The following is a 24492-nucleotide window of genomic DNA, read 5'->3' as shown; positions in this document are numbered from 1 at the left end:
CTAGTATTGTTACGCTATCTGACTGCAAAGAACAACAACAAATAATGAAATGAAAATTTCGGTTAACATAATTGATTAATTAAGTCCCCAGCAACTATAAAACCTACAAAACCCAAGCACAAATGTAATTGTTCTGTGTGTGGGAGTGTGACTCAACGTACACATCTGGCACGGTTCTTCTTCAACAAGACAAGAATTTTTAAATACCAATTATACTGACGTGATAAAAGAAAATTAGAAATACGATAATTGCGTAAGGAAAGCAGAATTACACTCTAATACAAGAACACACGCCAGATGCTTTATTGACTGAACCTGTAATGACGCATTGTTTAGGACACTGAAATAAAAACAAACGGACTTAGTTACCTCATTTATATTGATGAAAATCATTCTAATCCTTACATTATATCTCAACCAGAACTCTCCAATATCACATCTCAGCAAGCACTGCCTAATAGCACATCTCAACAAACACTCTCTGCTACAACATCTCAGCACTGACTTCTACGAGCTCTCAACAAGCACCGTCTACTACGAGCTCTTAACAAGCACTGTGGAGGCGGCTTAATAATACTCTTTGGCGCAATCTCTGGCGCAGTGGCTCAGTGTAGCCACCTTTCAAAATGCAGTGTGCCACGTCATTAAATTGACGGTTCGCGGCTAAAAATGGTGTTTGTAGTTTTGTTCATAGTTAGTATTAACAGATTTATTTACAAAAAACATTTGGAAAATTCAAATCAAATGGTTCAATTGGCTCTCAGCACTATGGGACTTAACATCTGAGGTCACCAGTCCCCAAGAACTTAGAACTACTTTAACATAACTAACCTAAGGACATCACACACATCCATGCCCGAGGCAGGATTCGAACCTGCGACCGTAGCGTCGTTCCGGACTGAAGCGCCTCAAACCGCTCGTCCACAGCGTCCGGTGCTAGTACCTATTGTGTGGCTTGACGTGTGTGAGCGTCCCATAGTGACTTCTCTTCCATGTATTCCTTTTTTAAAAAATTTTGTGGCTAAAGCTTTATCGGTTCATATTTATTTTTTAGGTGACATACTAGTTTGAATGTTTTACTTCTGATGAAGGCACTCCAAGTAGTGCCGAAACCAAGTCAAAAGACTTAATTTTTGCGACCGAGGGCTGTTATTGCTTTAATTTTACTTTGCAAACGGTAGCTGACCACCCAGCCATGTTTACAACTTCAACCTGCCTTTATGTTCAAGTATTCAGTCTCCGCCATGTTCTCATATTTTTGTCAAATCTCTGTAAGTTATACAATCGAAATTAGCAATGAAAGGTAATGTTGTTGTTGTTTTTGTTGTTGTGGTCTTCAGTCCAGAGACTGGTTTGATGCAGCTCTTCATGCTACTCCATCCTGTGCAAGCTTCTTCATCTCCCAGTACCTACTGCAACCTACATCCTTCTGAATCTGCTTAGTGTATTCATCTCTTGGTCTCCCTCTACGATTTTTACCCTCCACGCTGCCCTCCAATACTAAATTGGTAATCCCTTGATGCCTCAGAACATGTCCCACCAACCGATCCCTTCTTCTAGTCAAGTTGTGCCACAAACTCCTCTTCTCCCCAATCCTATTCAATACCTCCTCATTAGTTATGTGATCTACCCATCTAATCTTCAGTATTCTTCTGTTGCACCACATTTCAAAAAGCTTCTATTCTCTTCTTGTCTAAACTATTTATCGTCTACTTTTCACCTCGACACATGGCTACGCTCCATACAAATACTTTCAGAAACAACTTCCTGACACTTCAATCTATTCTCCATGTTAACAAATTTCTCTTCTTCAGATACACTTTCCTTGCCATTGCCAGTCTACATTTCATATCCTATCTACTTCGACCATCATCAGTTATTTTGCTCCCCAAATAGCAAAACTCATTTACTACTTTAAGTGTCTCATTTCCTAATATAGCTCCCGCAGCATCACCCGATTTAACTGGGCTACATTCCATTATCCTCGTTTTGCTATTGTTGATGTTCATCTTATATCCTCCTTTCAAGGCACTGTCCATTCCGTTCAGCTGCTCTTCCAGGTCCTTTGCTGTCTCTGACAGAATTACAATGTCATCGGCGAACCTCAAAGTTTTTATTTCTTCTCCATGGATTTTCATTCCTACTCCGAATTTTTCTTTTGTTTGCTTTACTGCTTGCTCAATATACAGATTGAATAACATGGGGGATAGGCTTCATCCCTGTCTCACTCCCTTCCCAACCACTGTTTCCGTTTCATGCCCCTCGACTCATATAATCTAAAGATATTTGTTAAATACTCAATGGAGATGCAATTGTTGCCGGCCGTTGTGGCCGAGCGGTCTCTAGGCTCTACAGTCCGGAACCGTGCTGCTGCTACGGTCGCAGGTTCGAATGCTGCCTCGGGCATGGTTGTGTGTGATGTCCTCAGGTTAATTATGTTTAAGTAGTACCAAGTCTAGGGGACTGATGACATCAGATGTTAAGTCCCATAGTGCTTAGAGTTATTTGAGCCATCTGAAGGTACTAGCGAAGCGTCGAAGTTGCGCTGTTGTATTTCACCAGGAACGATTTCAGTACAGTGTCCTTAATTAATGGGGATTTTCGCCTTATTATATGCAGTAGGTTATTACACTTACTAAAATTGAGAGATAACTGCCAGTCATTACACGACCCATTTATTTTCTGCAAATCCTCATTGATTTGTTCACAACTTTCGTGTGATACTACTTTCCTGTAGACTACAGCATCATCGGCAAATAGTCTAAGGCCGCTGTCAATACTATCAACCAGATATTTTATGTAAATCGTAAAAAGGAGAGGACATACTACGCTGCCCCGGGGCATACCTGAAGTTACTCTTGTTTCTGTTGAAGTTACCCCGCTCAGGACGACATACTGGTCCCTGTCTGTTAGAAAACTTTCTATCCAACCGCATATGTCACTGGATAGACTGATAGCGCGAACCTTTTGTAGCAAGCAAGCACTTTGCCACTAGAGTCACCAGATCTCATTACTCTTGTGCCTTTGTGGTCTGCTTTGGAGAGAAGAGTGTGTGGTCACTGTCCACCTCCGTCATCGTTACCTGAACTTGCCGTTACTTTCCAAAAAAAAAAAAAAATAAAATAAAAAATAAAAATAAAAATAAAATACCGGTTCAAATGGCTCTGAGCACTATGGGACTTAATATGTGAGGTCATCAGTCCCCTAAAGCTTAGATCTACGTCAACCTAACTAACCTAAGGACATCACACACATCCATGCCCGAGGCAGGATTTGAACCTGCGACGGCAGCAGTCGCGCAGTCCCAGAGTAAAGCGCCTAGAACCGCTCGGCCACTGCGGCTGGCCATTATTTTCCATAAACAACAGATAGGATTCCCTTGAAAAACGTACAAGACCTGTATTGATCCTTTCTAGGTCGGCTGGGAGCTGCTTTGGATGCCCTCAGTTTTCGTACACCATATTAGGTATGGTTATGCGTTGACTTTGTGCTGTCTTCGTATTTTTGTCCACCTGGTGCGCTTCAGATTCCACTGAAGTTGACATCGAACCCTGCTCCTAAGAAAAGTGAACCGAAATGGTGCGAACACGAAAAAGCATTCCTATTTTTGGTAATCCACCGTGTTTTTCGGGGCCACTGCAATCAACCCGTCTGCGGACCGCGCTCTCGGCTGAGGAAAGGCATCATGTCTTTTCTTGTCGTCCTCAGGAGCGGCGCAGCTGACGTATCTTGGTCCTTTTGCGTCTATCCGGTAATCCTCCGCCGCCGCGCAAGCCTTCAAGCACGACCCGCGGGACAATCGCTCAAGCCGGCTCGCAAGAACCATTGCTTACTTTCTTGTTCCTGTCTTGTCGGACGTCGTTTTGCCGGGCGTTTGACGTCGCTCGTCGTCGCTGCTGCTGACAAAACCCGCAGAAAAACGCGAAGTCTGAGCTTATTCCGCAGGTATTTGCTCCGCCGTCCGCTGCGACTTGTTACGGCGACGTTTTTTGCCCACGCCCCCCTCTCTCGCCGACGTCGGAGGCCCGCCGGACGTAATGCGACGTAATGAGTGCATGATCCGGTTTATCGGAACACAAATTGTTCCTTCACGTAGCGCCGTGCTGTCGCTCGGTACAAGACGCTGGAGCGACAATAAGACGAGCAGTGGTGCCGACCCTGTGTGGAGTGAAACGTATTGCGGACGTCCCGTGCGGTGCGCACGGTGATTGAAGGCGGGCCGTCGCGTTTGACAGCATTTATTTCTCATGGGTATTGTGCTGTCATATTCGTTCGAACAAGTGACTGCGATGCACGGTACACTCACGTTCAGAGTAGAATTACAGACTTCGAGCTAATAGTGAGCGTCACTAGAGATGGCAACCGTCTGCAACAACTTTCATGCTCAACAAGCCATCAATGGCGCATGGCGAGGGCACTTTGCATCGCTGTTCCAATCCCCAACGGAGACTGGAAAGACCGAATGTCTCTTTGGCTCCGTACAATCCTTAATTTCTCCCCTCTTCAGGTACGGGAAAACCCATCAGTTAAAGCCAATACCGGTAATTTTAGCTCGGAATAACCAGTATTTTTCGGTATTTGTTTGATCTCTGTTATAATAGCAGGTTTCTTTTTTTCATAACCGAGTGTAAAATCGATATATCTATTTGCCACACCAAGGGTGTTGAATTTGTTTTTAAATAAAACATTTTTAAGAAAGAGTTTGGTAGAACGTTCTGTGGCGTCTGAAATATTTGGAACATCTTTAAATGATATTGATTCCGATGAAAGGAGTCAACTTACACACCAAATCATAGACCGATTATTTACATGTTCTTTTGGAAACCAGTTGTTTTAACAGTCGGGTGGAACTGGAGATGGAAAGAACTGGAATAACCGAAAATCGGTTGCTTCAGCGATAACTGCAATCCCTATTTATTTTGTCTTCGCCTTCCTTACGTGTGATGTGCGAAGGCGGCAGTAGAATCGCTCTGCAGTCAGCCGCAAATGCCGGTTCTCTAAATTTTGTTAGTGTTTCTCGGAAGGACGTCGTCTTCCGTCCAGAGATTCTCATTTAATTTCACGGAGAACGTCCGAAATACTCGCGTGTTGATCAAGCCTACCGGTAATAAATTTATGAGAGGCGTGGAGTTCAGTAAGTAATGCAGCATATTTTCTTTCCTCGGCCAATTTCGGTTGAAAAAATGCAGAATTTCTTGTGAGACGTCGTCGAATATTCCCGCTTCAGTTCCCCAACTTTCATGAAGTTCCTGTAACTGACGGCGCTATACGTAGCCTTACAAATGGCCTCTATAACAGACCTGAGACGTGGTATTTACTGGAATTAATGAAACGTGGAAGGGAGGACCTACCAACGTAACTTTGTTTTCACATAACCTGTTTATTTAACAATAACAACCAATAATATACAGAGTAATTAAAAACGTAAGTTCTTAATAAAAAATAGAACGTTGGTCTATGACTGCTTCAATGTAAAAGAAACTCGACGCTAGGCATGGCTAGTGAAATGGGTTCAGCTAATCCCTTATCGAGGAGACTTCAAGGAAGGCAGTTTTACAGCCTTTAAATAAACTTATTTTAGAGAAAAATAGAGAAACACAAACTCAAGCAAGGAGCAAGTGCTAAATTAACCGATCAGAGGAATCAATTATTCGGTAAATATCACACGGCTCGTACTGCGGCTCGTAAATACCAACTTTCAGACAAGGAGGCGAAAAGTAATGACTAATCGCATTCTACACTTTCACTTCAGATAATCGCAATGAAAACTGACAACATATTAGTATTTGATCACACAATACATGTTACAGCAGAACTGGGTGATTAGGAGGCTTCAGTAACCTAATTAACACCGAATACCAGTAACGTTCAGCAGAAACATTTGAAAATTTCTATGTTTATAATGACACCAATTACGACGAGGGATTACAGAATGTTATTCCCCTTTATCAGCTAGCAGTTTCATGGATCCACGGTGCGTCGCAGCGGCTACTGAGTTGTGCCGATGAAAGCCAGGTGGAAGGGGGCAGCCAGGCCACGAGCGGTCGTCCGACACGAATGTTGCCAACCAGCCGACGGGACATCGGTCTGCTGCTTGTAGTCGACGCTGATCCCGGTGAAGTACTCCGAAAAATGGTTCAAATGGCTCTGAGTACTATGGGACTTAACATCTGAGGTCATCAGTCCCCTAGAACTTAGAACAACTTAAACCTAACTAACCTAAGGACATCACACACATCCATGCCCAAGGCAGGATTCGAACCTGCGACCGTAGCGGTCGCGCGGTTCCAGACTGTAGCGCCTAGAACCGCTCGTCCACCCCATCCGGCATGAAGTACACCGGTATCTTCGCTCTGCGCAGCCCCGCCTTGAGTAGCTCGCGGCTTCGGGCGCTCCGACCTCGTGATCGCCTCTTGTCGGGGCGCTACCGCCAATTCCCAAATCTGGTGCCTCCCTCGGGTCAGTGAACGCCGTATATCTATTGGCAAGCATAGACCTTCTGAGGAGACAACCCACAGATACCAACTCTTTCTTGTATATACTGGCAACGAGGTCACAAGAGGGATAGTCGATACTACCCTTGAGCCGGAGAGGATAGTCTACTAACTTAATGGCGCCAAGGCTCAGGAGGTGCGTTCCAAGCAGAGAGCTGTCACTGAGATTCTTATGGCGGAAAACCATAGCGTCGCAGAAACACATAGCCGCTTGCAGGACGTCTACGCAGGCGGAGCATTGAACAAAAGCACGGGGAGTCGTCGCGCGAGGCGGCTGTCACCACAGCAGCAAGGTCGCACAACCCTGTACCATATCCTGCGTGCCGGCCGGCGGCGCACAGCTGTGACTCCTGCAATGCCGGAATGTGCTGATATCGACGGATCACAATAAAACAGCTCGCTGCTCAACTTGACATGTCTGGTGGTAGCGCTGACACACTCATCCACCAGCTGGGGTATTCACAGCTGTGTGTCCGCGTGTTCCTCGCCGCCTAACAGAACACCGTAAAGATCAACGAAGGACCAGCTGTGCGGAATTTCTTGCGTGTTACGTGGCTTATCGTGGCAATTTTTTGTCGAACATCGTCGCAGGCGATGAAACACAGGTTCCATTGAGTGGCGGCATACCTTCGAAGAAAAAATTCAAAACCTCGCCCTCAGCAGATAATGCCATGGCGATAGTCTTCCGTCCGAACAGGCCTTGGAAGGCCCAAAGGTACCGACCGGCCGCCGTGTCATCCTCAGCCCACAGGCGTCACTGGGTGCGGACATGGAGGGGCATGTGGACAGCACACCGCTCTGCCGGCCGCATGTCAGTTTGCGAGACCGGAGCCGTTACTTCTCAATCAGGTAGCTCCTCAGTTTGTCTCACAGGGGCTGAGTGAAACCCCGCTTGCCAGCAGGGCTCGGCAGACCGGACGGTCACCCATCCAAGTGCTAGCCCAGCCCAACAGCGCTTAACTTCGGTTATCTGACGGGAACCGTTGTTAGCACTGCTGCAAGGCCAATTGCCTTGGACCCTGAACGGGTTATCTTGTTTGACGTCCTCCCTCACAGTGTAACGATGAACTCTGCATTGTGCTACCCTAACGATGTTGAAGAAACGACTTCAGTGTGTTCGTCGCCACAAAAATGCCAATGAACGTCACCTTTTCCATAACGACGCAAGGCCTCACACATGTCAGTGTACCCCAGAGCAGCTCATGAAACTTCATTAGACTCTTCTTCCTCATCCACCCCACAGGCCAAAGTAGTATCGTGCAGGCATACAAGACATCTCAGCAGGGTGGTGTTCAGGCTGTAGCATTGAATGAAGATTATGTTGAAAAATATGGTTTTGTTGCAAAGATGGTGGGGAATAATATGCTACATAGCGAGGCGGCGCAGTGATTAGCATACTCGACTCGCATTCGGGACGACGATGGTTCAAACCTCCGTCCTGACATCCTGATTAGATTATCCGTTATTCCCCTAAATCGCTTCAGGCAATCATGGGATGGTTCCGTCCGCCCCAATAGCTGAGTGGTCAGCGTGACGGATTGCCGTCCGACGGGCGCGGGTTCGATTCCGGCTGGGTCGGAGATTTTCTCCGCACAGGGACTGGTTTTTGTGTTGTCTTCATCATCATTTCATCCCCATCCGGCGCGCAAGTCGCCCAATGTGGCGTCGAATGTAATAAGACCTGCACCAAGGCGGCCGGACCTGCAGTGTAAGGGACCTCCTGGCCAAAGACACGAAACACTAATTTCCATCCTTCCCTAATACGATGGCACCGATATCCCGTTGTTTGGTCCCCTCCTCCGAATCAACCAATTATACAGGGTGAGTCACCTAACATTACCGCTGGATATATTCTTAAACCACATCAAATACTGACGAATCGATTCCACAGACCGAACGTGAGGGGACGGGCTAGTGTAACTGGTTAATACAAACCATAAAAAAATGCACGGAAGTATGTTTTTTAACACAAACCTACGTTTTTTAAAGTGGAACCCCGTTAGTTTTGTTAGCCCATCTCAACATACAAACAAATACGTAATCAGTGCCGTTTGTTGCATTGTAAAATCTTAATTACATCCGGAGATATTGTAACCTAAAGTTGACTCTTGAGTACCACTCCTCCGCTGTTCGATCGTGTGTATCGGAGAGCACCGAATTACGTTTGGATCCAAAGGGAACGGTTATGAACCTTACGTACAGAAGAGACTGGAACAGCACATTACGTCCACATGCTAACACCTTTTTATTGAGTACGCCAGCGCAGGCGCTCCTGTCTGGGCTGCAGCGTCAAAGGTAACCGCAGCCATGGTCTCCGAGCTGATAATCCATGCTGCTGCAAACGTCGTCGAACTGTTCGTGCAGATGGTTGTTGTCCTGCAAACGTCCCCATCTGGTGACTCAGGGATCGAGACGTGGCTTCACGATCCGTTACAGCCATGCGGATAAGATGCCTGTCATCTCGACTGCCCAGCACGGCGTTCCGTATTACCCTCCTGAACCCACAGATTCCATATTCTGCTAACGGCAATTGGATTTTGACCAACGCGAGCAGCAATGTCGCGATACGATAAACCTCAATCGCGATAGGCTACAATCCGACCTTTATCAAAGTCGGAAACGTGATGGTACGCATTTCTCCTCCTTACACGACGTATCACAACAACGTTTCACCAGGGAACGCCGGTCAACTGCTGTTTGTGTATGAGAAATCGGTTGGAAACTTTCCTCACGTCAGCACGTTGTAGGTGTCGCCACCGGCACCAACCTTGTGTGAATGCTCTGAAAAGCTAATCATATGCATATCACAGCATCTTCTTCCTGTCGGTTAAATTTCGCGTCTGTAGCACGTCATCTTCGTGGTGTAGCAATTTTAATGGCCAGTTGTGTATATTGGAGATTGCTGTGGGCATGGTTGCCGAGCTGCTCGAACTCATATTTGGCATTCCAACTGTCATTTCTGGTCCCTTATGCTTGACACTGATTAGAGAACACGTCTCACGGCATTGTTTTGTCCTCCTGAATATTTTACATTCGTCTGGAACACGGAAATGGTGGTCTCTTCTGAGGTCCTTTATGCGTCGGCAGGCTAACGCCCTGAATATAACGGAACTCCTCCACTGCCTCAATACGCACTCGCACCTGCCAGCGCTCCATACTGAACAGAAGGGAGTACTGTGTTGGTCCGATCAGATGTGGTAGGTAGCGTGATCACATCTGCACATCAGAAGGGTCGCCATTTGAAAATATACTGTTTTCCGTGGACCACCCTGTACAATCACCTACAATGCATGATCCACTGTCGTACAGTAAATGCCACATTTGAAAGTACTTGACTGCGATGAATTTTATAGTTAAAACAAATGTGCCCGTTGCTGCTCTAATCCAGTAAGATGGTAGACGTCACAAGCCACGTTAAGGCGGGCAATGCCGAGTGGGCGTGTCCGCGGGATTGAGTCGCTACACGGAACACCGGCCTACCGGGCCCGCCCACGCCGGTTCACACATACACACACACACACACACACACACACACACACACACAGGCGCACACGCACACGCACGCACTTCCAGCGCCACGGGTGCGTGCGCGCGAACGCACACACACGCACATTCACGCGCAGCGAGTCACACGCCACGCTGCACCACGGCGGGCCACAAAAGCCGACCGGACAAGCGGTAACTCAAGCGGGTGCGAATAAATCTCTGGACCGGCCGAGCACGGAACACGCGGCCGATGGAGACAGCGACACATGGCGACGGCAGCAGAGAGAGAGAGAGAGAGAGACGCAGCTCAGAAAAGGAAAGCGACCGCCCTTTTTACATATATATTCGAGAGGACTTAACAATATCGATAAATCACAGTGGGAAAGAAGGGGCGGGGAGAGGGGAGCGGAGAGCTAGCGGCTTCCGGGGACCAGTGGGTGGAGAGGGGAGGTTGAGTGGAGAGGGGGTAGTGAGAGAGAGAAGAGGTGGTGGGGGAGGCAAAGTTGCATAGGTGCGGGTTTTGTTATCTCGCGTGTATCGCGTTCGGTGCAAGCTCGGAATTGAACTAAGACGTAAAGGACGGAGCCGCGAACTGCTTTGGGAACTGGAAGGTGGTGATGGTGAGGTGGGGGGGGGTAGGGGGAAATGCAGGAGAAGAGGGCTGTAAAGCACAACTCGTAGTGGGAGCAGAAGTAGAATTGTAGGAGACGTCTGCCGTGCTTACACGGCGTTCTACTTCTGTATAGATGCCGGGCGGTTTCAACTGAACTGCAGCTAGTCACAGAGTTGCAGTGTGGGCTGCAATCACTTGCTAGCTATTCTAATGCGTTAATGCGGAACCGTTTTACACTGGAAAAAAATAATTCGAATTCTTGCTCACAAAGTGTAAATTTGGTGCTGTCAGTGCAAGAAAGACAGAGGAACGCAGATTAGGAAACAATTTTAGAATAACACATTTAGTATTTTTGTGCCTTTTCTGTGTCATTCTCCGTTTCAGAGCCATTGAAGTCACAGAGTATCCGAACAGACGGCTTCGAGCCCTTTGCTAATTTAACGTAAGACCATAACTTCTCAGTATTTTTTGCGTAGTCGGTAGATACAATTTTATTTCAAATTCTTTGAATGCTTCACGCTAATCATGCATGGCCCTCTTTACGCACGCTAATTTTGGCCTCGTTGGAGGCTTTGCCTCCGTTTAAGCTTTCGGTTAAGCCCCCTTTGCTTTCGCAGCAACTTCCTGACACTACTGTCTAACCACATTGAGTCTTTTCCACTTCTCACAATTTTGCTCAGCACATACGTGTCTAAAGCGAATAGTACTTGCTCTTCAACTTTGTCCATTTGTGCTCAGCATTGTCAGTGCCGGAGATGAAATTTTCATGTTGACCTGTCAGACACTGTGATATATGTGTCTTGTCGCTTTGCTAAACATAACATTCGTACTGTAACTGATTACTCTACACCAATGATCAGAAAACTTTTGGTCGTTAGAGCACCGGTTTCGGTCAGCAATGACCGTCTTCAGATCTGCAGCAAAAATGGGAAATGAAACACAACTAGTGAACAGATTAAGTCTTAGAACAATAAATTTTGCCGTAATGAAAAATTATTACTTTCATGGACATGAAAACATAGGCTTAAAATATGACGAGGCATACATGTTTTATACCATGTCGTAATAAAATTAAGCCATGGTGTCTACGTCGCCAGATATACGCAAAAGCATGTTTGCCAGTCATGAGAATTTTACAGTATGTAATAAATGAAGAGTACAACAGGTCAAGTCTACAGCGGGCTTGCCAAATGTGTAAGTTGTTACAGTGACGAGGTGTATTAATTGAAAACACGAATGAAGTTAAATTTAAAATTGTTAGAAGAAAGTGATTAAATGATGACACATGAATTATCCCTATTTCTTGGCATACAATGTGTGGAATAATACCAAATCCTGGCAAAATTAAAATGTAAACCTCTAGACGCTCTTGCGGTCGTTTTAGCTAAAAGTAGTTACATAAACAAGAACAAGCTTATGGAACCAATTAAATAACATGAAGTTGGTAGAATAACTACGGAGAGAATATGTGCAGACTTACAGTAGCGACATCTAATGACATGGAGAATAGGTATGGCAGTACATTAGCGACTGCCTATTTGTCTTAGGCGGATAATGAGCCCCCCACGTTTGATATCCAGTCGTAAAAGCACTTGGAAAATTCTCATCATCCTTTCCAAGATACTCATGAAACTCACGGACACTATTGACCCGATTTTTCTTGTGCTTCTCTGTCAGCTGTTTTGGAAGCCATCTCGCGCACGGTTTCCGGTATCCCAGACTTTCTGTGGGTTTCCCGTAGAAGAGAGGTCTGGAGAGTTGTTGGAACGTAGCAGAAATTTCATTCACTTGAATCGGCGGTCTTCACGATGTTTCGTCGATCCCCTGCACCAACCCATCATTCAAACAGGAAGGTGTTCTACTCCAATGTTCGTCATTAACATTCGTTCTGGCTCCACTAAACTCACTCATTCTGTTCGTACAACTACGCCGTTGACAGTATTGATTTGCGAAAAACTTTCGGTATGTGATATTCCTTACGTTAGTAGGAAGCAGATAACAGCACGTGGCTCGCACTTTACTGAATCTCTTACCAACACCTTTGACGCAACTGTACAAGTGACGTGAGTTTACATACTACCACGTCCCTGCGATGCTCCCGCTGGTCAGGGGGATCCCCCACGAACACTCAGTGTTGCCAACCCTTAAAATACCATAGCTCGTTACTGTCACAGTACACTTCCTTTCTGAACATGCCTCGTATGTGAGTGCAACCTTGCAGTCTAAATACCCTGTCACGATAGCCGAATCAACATTTTTGTATAATCCAAAACATTCTGAGGCGTTATACTTCATATTACCACGGTCGCCGTCACTAACCTTATCCGCACCCGAGCAACGACTGTCAATCTGACCGCTACGAAACCAGGTAACGGAAGAGTTTTATTTCAGCCAACAGTAGGAGAATTTAATCAAAATTAAACTCATGATATCATATCTATGCTCGTGCTGTGGATACTGAGATAGATCGCGACACCTAAAATTAGTTTTCGGAGGAGTTAAGTACATTCGATACTTTTCAGTCAAATTTTTGTATTTCATTTTGAAAGGGATACTTTACAGTACTTTACTATGTATTCCCATGTACATTCATGTTCAGCAATTCTGTAACGGCATTATGATCACTGATTCCCCGTTATTCACTGAGTGGAAAACTTTGGATCAGTCAGTCACCAGCAGGTCAAGATGTTATCTTCACGAGTCTGTCCGCTGATTAAATGCTCAAAGTAATTTTCGCATAAGGCACTCAGAATAATTTCAGAGGATACCTAGTCCCTGTTCTACCCTTTGTAAGCACTCGATTTTCCCTGTCGGTGGCTCGCGATCTGTAATTTTCCTCCTAAAATTATAACACGACCAGGAAATTTACGCGCAACGTTCTCCAAAGCTTCCCTCAACAGTTCCACAGCTACTGTGTAGAACCAATGGGGTCTCCAAAGGCATTCAATGACCATGTTTGTTCCATCTTTATCACATGTCTTCACGAAATTACACTACTGGCCTTTAGAATTGCTACACCACGAAGATGACGTGCAACAGACGCGAAATTTAACCGACAGGAAGAAGACACAGTGATATGCAAATGATTAGCTTTTCATAGCATTCACACAAGCTTGGCGCCGGTAGAGACACCTACAACGTGCTGACATGAGGAAAGTATCCAAACCGATTTCTCATACACAAACAGCAGTTGACCGGCGTTGCCTGGTGAAACGTTGTTGTGATGCCCCGTGTAAGGAGGAGAAATGCGTACCACACGTTTCCGACTTTGATAAAGGTCGGATTGTAGCCTATCGCGATTGCGGATTATCGTATCGTGACATTGCTGCTCGCGTTGTTCGAGATCCAATGACTGTTAGCAGAATATGGAATCGGTGGGTTCAGGAGGGTAATACGGAACGCCGTGCTGGATCCCATCGGCCTCGTATCACTAGCAGTCGAGATGACAGGCATCTCACCCGCATGGCTGTAACGGATCGTGCAGCCACGTCTCGATCCCTAAGTCAACACATGGGGACGTTTGCAAGAGAACAGCCATCTGCACGAACAGTTCGACGACGTTTGCAGCAGCATGGACTATCAGCTGGGAGACCGTGGCTGCGGTTACCCTTGACGCTGCATCACAGACAGGAGCGCCTGCGATGGTGTACTCAACGACGAACCTGGGTGCACGAATGGCAAAACGCCATTTTTTCGGATGAATCCAGGTTCTGTTTACATCATGATGATGGTCGCATCCGTGTTTGGCGACATCGTTGTGAACTCACATTGGAAGCGTGTATTCGTTATCGCCATACTGGCGTATCACCCGGCGTGATGGTATAGGGTGCCATTGGTTACACGTCTCGGTCACCTCTTGTTCGCATTGACGGCACTTTGAACAGTGGACGTTACATTTCAGATGTGTTACGAACCGTGGCTCTACCCTTCATTCGATCCCTGCGAAACCCTAGATTTCAGCAGGATAATGCACGACCGCATGTTGCAGGTCCCGTACGGGCCTTTCTGGATACAGAAAGTGTTCGACTGCTGCCCTGGCCAGCACATTCTCCAGACCTCTCACCAATTGCAAGCGCCTGGTCAATGGTGGCCGAGCAACTGGCTCGTCACAATACGCCAGTCACTACTCTTGACGAACTGTGGTATCGTGTTGAAGCTGCATGGGCAGCTGTACCTGTACGCGCCATCCAAGCTCTGTTTGACTTATGCCCAGGCGTATCAAGGTCGTTATTACGGCCACAAGTGGTTGTTGTGGGTACTGATTTGTCAGGATCTATGCACCCAAAATGCGTGAAAATGTAATCACATTTGTCAGTTCTAGTATAACATATTTGTTCAATGAATACCCATTTATCATCTGCATTTCTACTTGGTGTAGCAATTTTAATGGCCAGTAGTGTATTTCACATCTGGTATCTGTAATACTTTCACTAGATATACAGGGTAATTCAGGAAGATATGCAAATATCTGAATATGTTATTCTACAAGCAAACTAAAGAAAGAAGTTCATATAAAGATAGGTCCGCAAATGTTTAGTTACGGAGTTACGGCTAATAACAAATTTTGCCTGAAATTTATCGACTTCGCTAATATGAAGCCATCGCAAAACAGCACGAGGTTAAAGTAAAGCACGATTAACATTTACTTTGTTGTAGTTGGTCTGGTGAATCTAATAAAACATGTCACAGACGTGTATCTGCAGTAGCTTTCCAGAACAACCAGAGAAGCAAAGATTATTATACAAGTAAATTTGTTTACTTTCCATTAAGAATCTAGAAACGCTTATGTCGTTGTTGGCAGCCGTTAGTGCGTTGTTTCAAGCCGTTTCCTAACCTTGAAACGAGTTAGTTTTCTGTATTGTTCAGTGAAAGAACATAATAACAACAGTGTATTTAAGTGAAACCGCATAGTGATGCAATAGACGAAATTCAGAACAATCCTGTGAAACTGAAACGAGCAACAAAATCATGCACGTGCAGCTAAATGCATTGAACTCGGTGGAGAGATTTTAGAGCATTTCTTGTGAAATTGTGTGTACGCTCTACAACTTCCTTAAAAATGAGCTTTGTTTTTTTCGGTTTAACATGAATTCAAGGGTGCTTAATAAAATCAGATTGTCTGACATTCAAACAGTTTCAGCTAACGTTATTACCATCATTTTTCCTAAATTAAATTCTCTACAACTTCTGTTGAGAACTTTGGACAGTTGTCTGGTATTTAAAAAACAAATTGGGCCAAGCAGTCACTAAATTAAAAATTTTACGAAATTACTTCTTTGGTTCAGTGGATGTTCTAGAAAACTATTGTAGATACACGTCTGGGACATGCTTCATTAGATTCACCAGATCAACAACAACAAAGTAAATGGAAAGCGTGCTTTACTTTGACCTCGTACAGTTTTGCGGTGGCTTCATTTTAGCGAAGTCGCTAAATTTCAGGCAAAATATTTTATTAGCCGTAACTCCGTAACCAAACACTTGCGGACTTATGCTGATATGAACTTTTCTTCTTTAGTTTTATTTGTAGAATAACATTTTAAAATAGAATTGAAAGAAAATCAGCCCTCGGTCACTATTTTTAACAAATTAACCTGGTTTCGACAGTGCTAGGAGTGTCTCCTATAGACCATTCTTTGATTTAAATTCTGAAGAAGAAACTCCTAGCAGTGTAGAAACCAGGTTAATGTGTTAAAAATAGTGACCGAGGGCTGATTTTCTTTCAATTTCAACTATTCACGGTCTCTGAACGTGCGGCCATGTACAAGATATTGCCTTTTAAAGTATTTGTATATCTTCGTGAATTACTATGTATCTTACTGCTACAAACACGCCACCAGCGTATTTGCTGTACACATTCCAGTCGGAGTTTAGAATTTCATTGTAATTAACATCCGGTTTGAGCCAACATTCTGTCTGCATCAGTGCGTGCGTCCGTGCTTGTCGTGTGTATGCGTATGTGTGTGACACTGGGGTGTAGCGGCAGCAGCACGAAGCATCGCCGTCTGCGCCAGGCATAAAATATGTACGAAAGTGTGTTTTGCATACAATACACCTAAATCACTGAGCAGAAGGTCTGGAAAAGACACAGAATAGGCAGAGGGGCCGAGGTGCGAGTCCCATATTTTAATAGGAGGGACTTGTGAGCGACCGGCGGACGAGATAAATCTCACGGCAGCCGTGTCCCGGACCATGGATCACCCGCTCAGGACACCGGAGGAAGGCGTCGCTGGCAGGAGGAGCCTGCAGACACCTGGGCGTAGCCACCCTAGGTATGCCTAGCAACACAACACCAACAGGTAGCTGCGCTGCGCGGTCGTCGCTGTGCAAAAAGGGCGCTCGGATGACTGGACTTGAGCCACGGTGGTTATAACTGTAGTACAGCTACCCACGGGGGTCCAGTGTGGGCTGTAAGTATCGTATGGTAGCGCAACTTGCTAGATATTCCAAAGCGATAATGCAGAGTCGATTTACGCTGGAAAAAAAATTAGTCCCGATTTTGGCCACCAGGTGCCAATCTGGTGCTGTGAAAGCAAGACGTATAGGAATGTTCTTATATGTAATGGACTAGGAACGGGTCCTCTGCAGAAAAAGAGTAAGAAAGGCATAACGCTGGTTTTGTTATTAACCCACACTTAGGCAATTTTTTCAATATGAGCACCGGAACGTCGACGAAATGCTGCTTCCGTAAAACGACGCTATCAGCATTTCGATACATAATAAATTTTCTTGAGGCTAAGCAGCTTATGTCCACGAATCAGCACAGTTTTTGAAAGCATCTCTCGTCCGAAACACAGCTTGTCCTTTTCTGTCATCATATACTGAGAATTATGGATGAGGGGCAACAGAAGAATTCCAGATTTAAATATGAAGATGGTATCTGTTCTAATGGGATTTTCACTCTGCAGCGGCGTGTGCGCTGTTATCAAACTTTCCTGGCAGATTACAACTGTGTGCCGGACCCAGACTCGAACTCGGGACCTATGCAGAGGTCCCGAGTTCGAGTCTCCGTTCGGCACAAAGTTTTAATTTTCCAGGGAAGTTTCATAACAGCGCACCCTCCGCCGCAGAGTGAAAATCTCATTCTGGAAACATCTCCCAGCCTGTGGCTAGGCCATGTCTGCGCAATATCCTTTCTTCCAGGAGTGCTAGTTCTGTTAGATTCGCGGAAGAACTTCTATGAAATTTGAAAGTAGGAGGTACTGACGGAAGTAAAGCTGTGATGACCAGGCGTGAGTCGTGCTTGGTTAGCTCAGATGGTAGAGCACTTGCCCGCGGAAGGCAAAGGTCCCGAGCTCGAGTCTCGGTCCGGCACACAGTTTTAATCTGCCAGGAAAGTAACATAACAGATACCCTCTTCACACACACACACACACACACACACACACACACACACACACACACACACACACACATATATATATATATATATATATATATATATATATATATATATGGCTCACCGACCATTTATTTGACCATCTTCTTCTGTGAAGATGCACAAACAGTGCCAGAACTCTTGTGGGAATCGGCAGCAGGCCGCGAGTAATGAATATAATGGGCAGGGGCACTATGAATATAGTGCGGGACAATAAGTTGTGAGCCGGCCGCTATGGCCGAGCCGTTGTAGGGGCTTCAGTCTGGAACCGCGCGACCTCTACGGTCGCAGGTTCGAATCCTGCCTCGGGCATGGATGTGTGTGTTGTCCTTAGGTTAGTTAGGTTTAAGTAGTTCTAAGCTCTAGGGGAGTGATGACCTCAGATGTTTAGTTACATAGTGCTCAGAGCCATTTGAACCAATAAGTTATGAATGTGGGTCTCACGGGAGGCGTGCCAGAGATAAGTCCCTGCAGTCACACTATCCTCTGTGTCTCAGATAGACACAGCGTCTGCCATGTAACCAGGAGATCCCGGGTTCAACTCCCGGTCGGGGTACACATTTTCAACTGTCCCCGTTGGCTTATATCAACGCCTGTATGCAGCTAGGGGTATTCATTTCATAGTGAATTCCATATTTCTAGATTTCCGGAAAGCGTTTGACACAGGCCCCATTTCAGGCTGTTAACGAAGGTACGGGCGTACGGAATAAGTTCACAGGTATGTGAGTGGCTCGCAGACTTCTTCAATAATAGCACCCAGTGTGCTGTCCTCGACAGCGAGTGCTCATCAGAGAGCTCAGTGCCCCACCGAGGTGTGATAGGGCCGCTGGTCTTCTCTATATAAATAAATGATTTAGCGGACAGGGTGGGTAGCAGTCTGAGGTTGTATGCTGATGATGCCGTGGTGTACGGTAAGGTGTCGAAGTTGAGTGACTGTAGGAGGGTACAAGACGACTTTCACAAAATTTCCAGTTCGTGTGCAAAAGTGTATGTTAATGTGGATGAGTAGGAAGAACAAACCTGCAATGTTCGGATACATTATAACTTGCGTCCAGCTTGACAAAGTCAAATTGTTAAAATATCTGGGCGTAACGTTGGGATACGGCATGAGGTGGAACGTGCATGTGAAAATTGTGTAAGGGAAGGCAATTGGTCGATTTCGATTTATTGGGAGAATTTTAGGAAAGAGTGATTCAGCTGTAAAGGTGACCGCATGTAAGACGCTCGTGCGACCTATTCTTGAGTACTGCTCGAGTGTTCGGGATCCGTATAGGCCAGGTTTGAAGTAGTACATCGAAGAAATTCAGAGGCACGCGGCTAGACCGGTAGGTTGGTACAGCACGCAAATATTAAGGAGATGCTTCGGGAATTCAAATGGGAATCCCTACAGGGAAGGTGGCGTTTTTTCGGGAAACACTATCGAGAAAATTTAGAGAACCGGCATTTTCAACTGACTGCCGAACGATTCTACTTCCGCCAACATACATCGTGCGTAACGACTGTGAAGATAAGATACGATATATTAGGGCTGATACGGAGGCATTTCTCTCGCTCTATTTGCGAGTGGAACAGGAGGGGAAACGACAAGTAGTGATACAGGGTACCTTACGGTAGCTTGAGGAATGTCTACGTAGATGTAGATGCAGATACCGGTATACAGATGAGGTAGACACCGAACGTGTCCATGGTAAAAGTTTTCTTTTACATATCCCCAGAGCCAAAAGCCACATTGTTCCAGAGACATGTGATTTTGCACGCGATACATCTGGAAGACCTCTGGAGATAACACGTTTGTGGAAGGCTGCACTACGTAGATCTTTCACTGGGCGACTGACATCTTGCGAGAAATCAATGGTTTCCACACAGTTGCGCCCTTCAAAAGTAGGAATCTCATGCTGTACAAGGAGGCTCTATAACGTGCAGACGCCACGGTTCACCTGACAGGCCCTATGGGTGTATGCTCTTCAAAGAAGAACGGAAAGAAAATAAAGTTGCTGCGGAAATCGCACTACACGTATTGCGTGTCCAATGGCTTTTCGTGCATAACACGCGGTTTGGTTCAAATGGCTCTGAGCACTATGGGACTTAACATCTGAGCTCATCAGTTCCCTAGAACTTAGAACTACTTGAACGTAACCAACCTAAGGACATCACACACATCCATGCCCAAGGCAGGATTCGAACCTGCGACCGTAGCAGCAGCGCTCTTCCGGACTGAAGTGCCTAGAACCGCTTGGCCACAGAGGCCGGCCAACACGCAGTTTAACAGTACCCCAATACAACAGCTCTGTGTATTCAAGGCACCCTATACTGTTTCTGCTCCGTCTGGATCTTGAATGGGGCCCACGCTAAAACAGACCACAAAAGTTTCTGCCGGCCTGTGTGGCCGAGCGGTTCTAAGCGCTACAGTCCAGAACCGCGCGACCGCTACGGTCGCAGGTTCGAATCCTGCCTCGGGCATGGATGTGTGTGATGTCCTTAGGTTAATTAGGTTTAAGTAGTTCTAAGTTCTAGGGGACTGATGACCTCAGCAGTTAAGTCCCACAATGCTCAGAGCCTTTGGAACAAAACTTTCCGTACTGTTCACCGTGGGGTGGACAACTCCCGTGACACTGCATGACCACTAACACTACTTTGGGGCACGTGCTGCATGCGTCAGTGACAGCAACAACTATCCTGTCAGCAACTTCCACTATCATAGAACGCCTTCCTCTTCCAGGTGCCACACCAGGCTCACTCGTATTTACGAATTTAATTACCATCTTCTTTTAATCATTTAACCACGTCAGGTCTCTCCTCAGACCTTTCCGTCAATGCAGCAGCTCAACTGCTGCCGTTCACATAAAACAGTTTCATTAACATCGCACTGTCTCCCTTCCCGAGAGCCATACTCTCACCAAGTGCAGTGCAATGGTTTCGCTCATACATGACGTCTCGTCAGCAACGCGTCCTGTCCGGGAATATAAAATCACAATGGCGGCAGGCAGTGTCAGGCGTTCCTCAAGGCTCAGTATTAGGTCCTATACTCTTCTCTCTGTATGTCAATGATGTGTCATCGGTTCTGACCTATTGCAAATATCATATGTATGCTGATGACCTTCAGTTGTATCTAAGTGCGAAACCAAGCAATCTCAAGAAAGCTATTGAAAATTTCAATACTGACCTCGATGCACTGTCAAAATGGGCACAGGACATAGGTCTAAAACTAAACCCATCTAAAACCCAAGCGGTACTTGTTGGTCACTCTAAGCTCATTAGCCCAAAACATCGGGAATCCGTACCATCTCTTATCCTAAATGGAACAAATATTAACTTCTCTCCCTCAGCAAAGAGTTTCGGAGTTATAATAGATGAAAATCAAAATTGGACAGAGCATGTAACTTCAGTGTGCAAAAAAGCATCAGCATCCCTTCATGTCCTACAAAAATATAAAAAACTCTTCCCTTTCGATCTGAAAAAGAAATCAGTACAAACGCTTATACTCCCAATCATTGACTACAGCGATATTATCCTACAAGGCCTCTCTCAGGAAAATTCGCGACGTCTGGAACTGGTCATGAATGGCTGCGTTCGATATATCTGTGACGTTCGACTTTTTGATCACATTTCACCAGCATATTCAAATTTGTCCTGGCTGTGTGCAGACAAACGCAGAGATTTCCATACACTATGTCTCATCTAATGCCTTATAAATGTACACTGTCCCTCATATCTCTCCTCGTCCCTAACGCTCATGTCGGAACAACATGACAGAAACACACGTTCCCATCATAATAAAATCCTCTCTGTTCCACTGCATCGCTCAGTCACCTTCTCCAAGTCCTTTACAGTAGCAGGAACCCGACTATGGAATAACCTCCCTCGTTATGTTAGAGAACTTAAAAACATGTCCGGCTTCATAAAACAGTTAATGACGTATCTACTTAAGCAACAGTAATGCCTTCCTCTGTACATGAATGCACTTCACCTCATTACTTCCCTCTTTCCCCCTCCATAAATCTCCCTTCCCCAAAACTCGCTACACTAGTAAACATCTACTTTACACACCAAGATATTAATGTACATCTGCACAAATCTTCATTACTATTGCCAATTTCTCTCATGTTTATCATTATTATTTGATTTTTTTACTGTTATTATTATTGCTTTTATCATAATTTGTATGTATAGCACCTGTTGTAAAAATACTGCCGCATTTACTTTATTGGGACTTAGTCACTACTCTTTATTTATATTGTCACTAGAGTAATCTACTTTTCTCATTTAAACTATTGTCATGATGTAACTCTGATGCGTGAAATGCTGCATGTGTGGAACACTGGTCCGATGTAAGAGAAGGCCTGATGGCCCTAATCTGATCAGGTTAAATAAATAAATAAATAAATAAATAAATACTGTTCACTCACGTTATGACTTCTCAAATGACACCGTGGATGTCACACCGTCGTACAAATACCGTACAGCACCAGATTTCCACCTGGTGGCCACAAGTGGAACCACTTTGTTTTCCAGTGTAAATCGGTGTCGCATTACAGCATTAGCTTACATATAAAATTTCGCTGGCATATGACAACTACAGCGCATGCTGGGCCTCCGCGAGTAACTGCACGTATAACCACCCAGTATAGGAGAGAACATTTCAGTTCAGAGCATAATCAGAAGACACGTCTGCATTAAATCAGAATTTAAAACTAGAACAGGAGCATTACGAGCTCACTGACTGGACTACACCGATTCATGAACGCCAGTCGCGAATCATAGTACAATGGAAACATCTAACTGCGACAGTTTGTGAACAACGCCCACCAGCCTCATGAACTCGATGTGAGGAGTCCACCATAGCGTGTCTGATCACGAAGACTGGCCGTCGAATGCCGTTCGTTGAATATTCAAGAGTTTTTTTTTTCCAACGGCGGCCGCAATAGCACATTGAAATTAATCAGTGAAGAGAGTTGAAAATGTATGACGACCGGCATTCGAAGTGGGATGTTCCACTTCTCTAGGTGGGTTGCCTTCATGGTTCTGCCAACGCTTTTTTATCGGTAGTAGTAGTTCAAGTGCGTCATCCTTCGCGATGATCTTCACTAAAAAAAAAAACATATCTCTTTCGAACTCGCTGTACCACTTACAAAGTGTTCCCCGAGATGAGGCGTCATCACCAAATACATTTCTAAGCCGATCGTCACATTGTCGACGCCCTAATGATGACACACAAAATCTGATGATAATTAATAAACTCTTAGAGGAAACAGAGCAAACTACGCAGCAATCACTTCACAAAAGACTAGATAGTAGCTCCCAAATGCCGCGCGGGATTAGCCGAGCGGTCTCAAGAGCCGCAGTCATGAACTGTGCGGCTGATCCCGGCGAAGGTTGGAGTCCTCCCTCGGGCGTGGGTGTGTGTGTTTGTCCTTAGGATAATTTAGGTTAAGTAGTGTGTAAGCTTAGGGACTGATGACCTTAGCAGTCAAGTCCCATAAGATTTCACACACATTTGAACATCTTTTTTTAGCTCCCAAATATAAAAGAATTTCGTTTATTTATAAAACCTTCGTATACACGGTGATTCTCGAAGGTATGAAATATTTTAATATGTTATTCTACAAGTAAAACTAAAGAAAAAGTTCATATAAACATAGGTCCGCAAATGTTTAGTTACGGAGCTACTGCTAATAAAAATTTTGCCTGAAATGTAGCAACTTCGCTAGTTTGAACCCATCGCAGAACTGCACGAGGTTAAAGTATAGCACAATTTCCATTTATTTTGTTGTCATTGGTATGGTGAATCTAATAAAACATGTCACAGACGTGTATCTGCAGTAGCTTTCCATAACAACCAGAGAAGCAAAGATTATTGCACAAGTAAATTTGTTTACTTTCCACTAAGAATGTAGAAACGTTTATGTCATTGTTGGCAACCATTAGCGAGTTCGTTCGAGTCGTTTCCTAACCTTGAAGCGAGTGCTATGGTATTAATAAAACACTACGGTCGCAGGTTCGAATCCTGCTTCCGGCATGGATGTGTGTGATGTCCTTAGGTTAGTTAGGTTGAAGTAGTTCTAAGTTCTATGGGACTGATGACCTGAGAAGTTAAGCCCCATAGTGCTCAGAGCCATTTGAAACATTTGTATTAACAAAAGCAGATTATCTGACACATTCATACAGTTTCAGTTGACGTTATTACCATCATTTATTCCGAAATTAAATTCTCAACAACTTCTGTTGAAAGCTTTGTGCATTTGTCTGGAATTTGAAACACAAATTGGGCCAAGTAGTTGATAAATTTTACGAAATTACTTCTTTACTTCTCTGGGACATGTTTTACTAGATTCACCAGATCAATAACAACAAAATAAATCGAAATCGTGCTTTATTTTAAACTCGTACAGTTCTGCGACGGCTTTATATCAGCGAAGTTGCTAATTTTCAGGCAAAGTCTTTTATTAGCCGTAACTCCGTAACTAAACATTTGCGGACCTATGTTTGTATGAACTTTTTTCTTTACTTTTACTTGTAGAATAGCA

The sequence above is a fragment of the Schistocerca americana genome, chromosome 10 (assembly GCF_021461395.2).
Source record: "Schistocerca americana isolate TAMUIC-IGC-003095 chromosome 10, iqSchAmer2.1, whole genome shotgun sequence".
Lineage (NCBI taxonomy): Eukaryota > Metazoa > Arthropoda > Insecta > Orthoptera > Acrididae > Schistocerca > Schistocerca americana.
Note: the sequence above shows the minus strand (reverse complement) of the source record.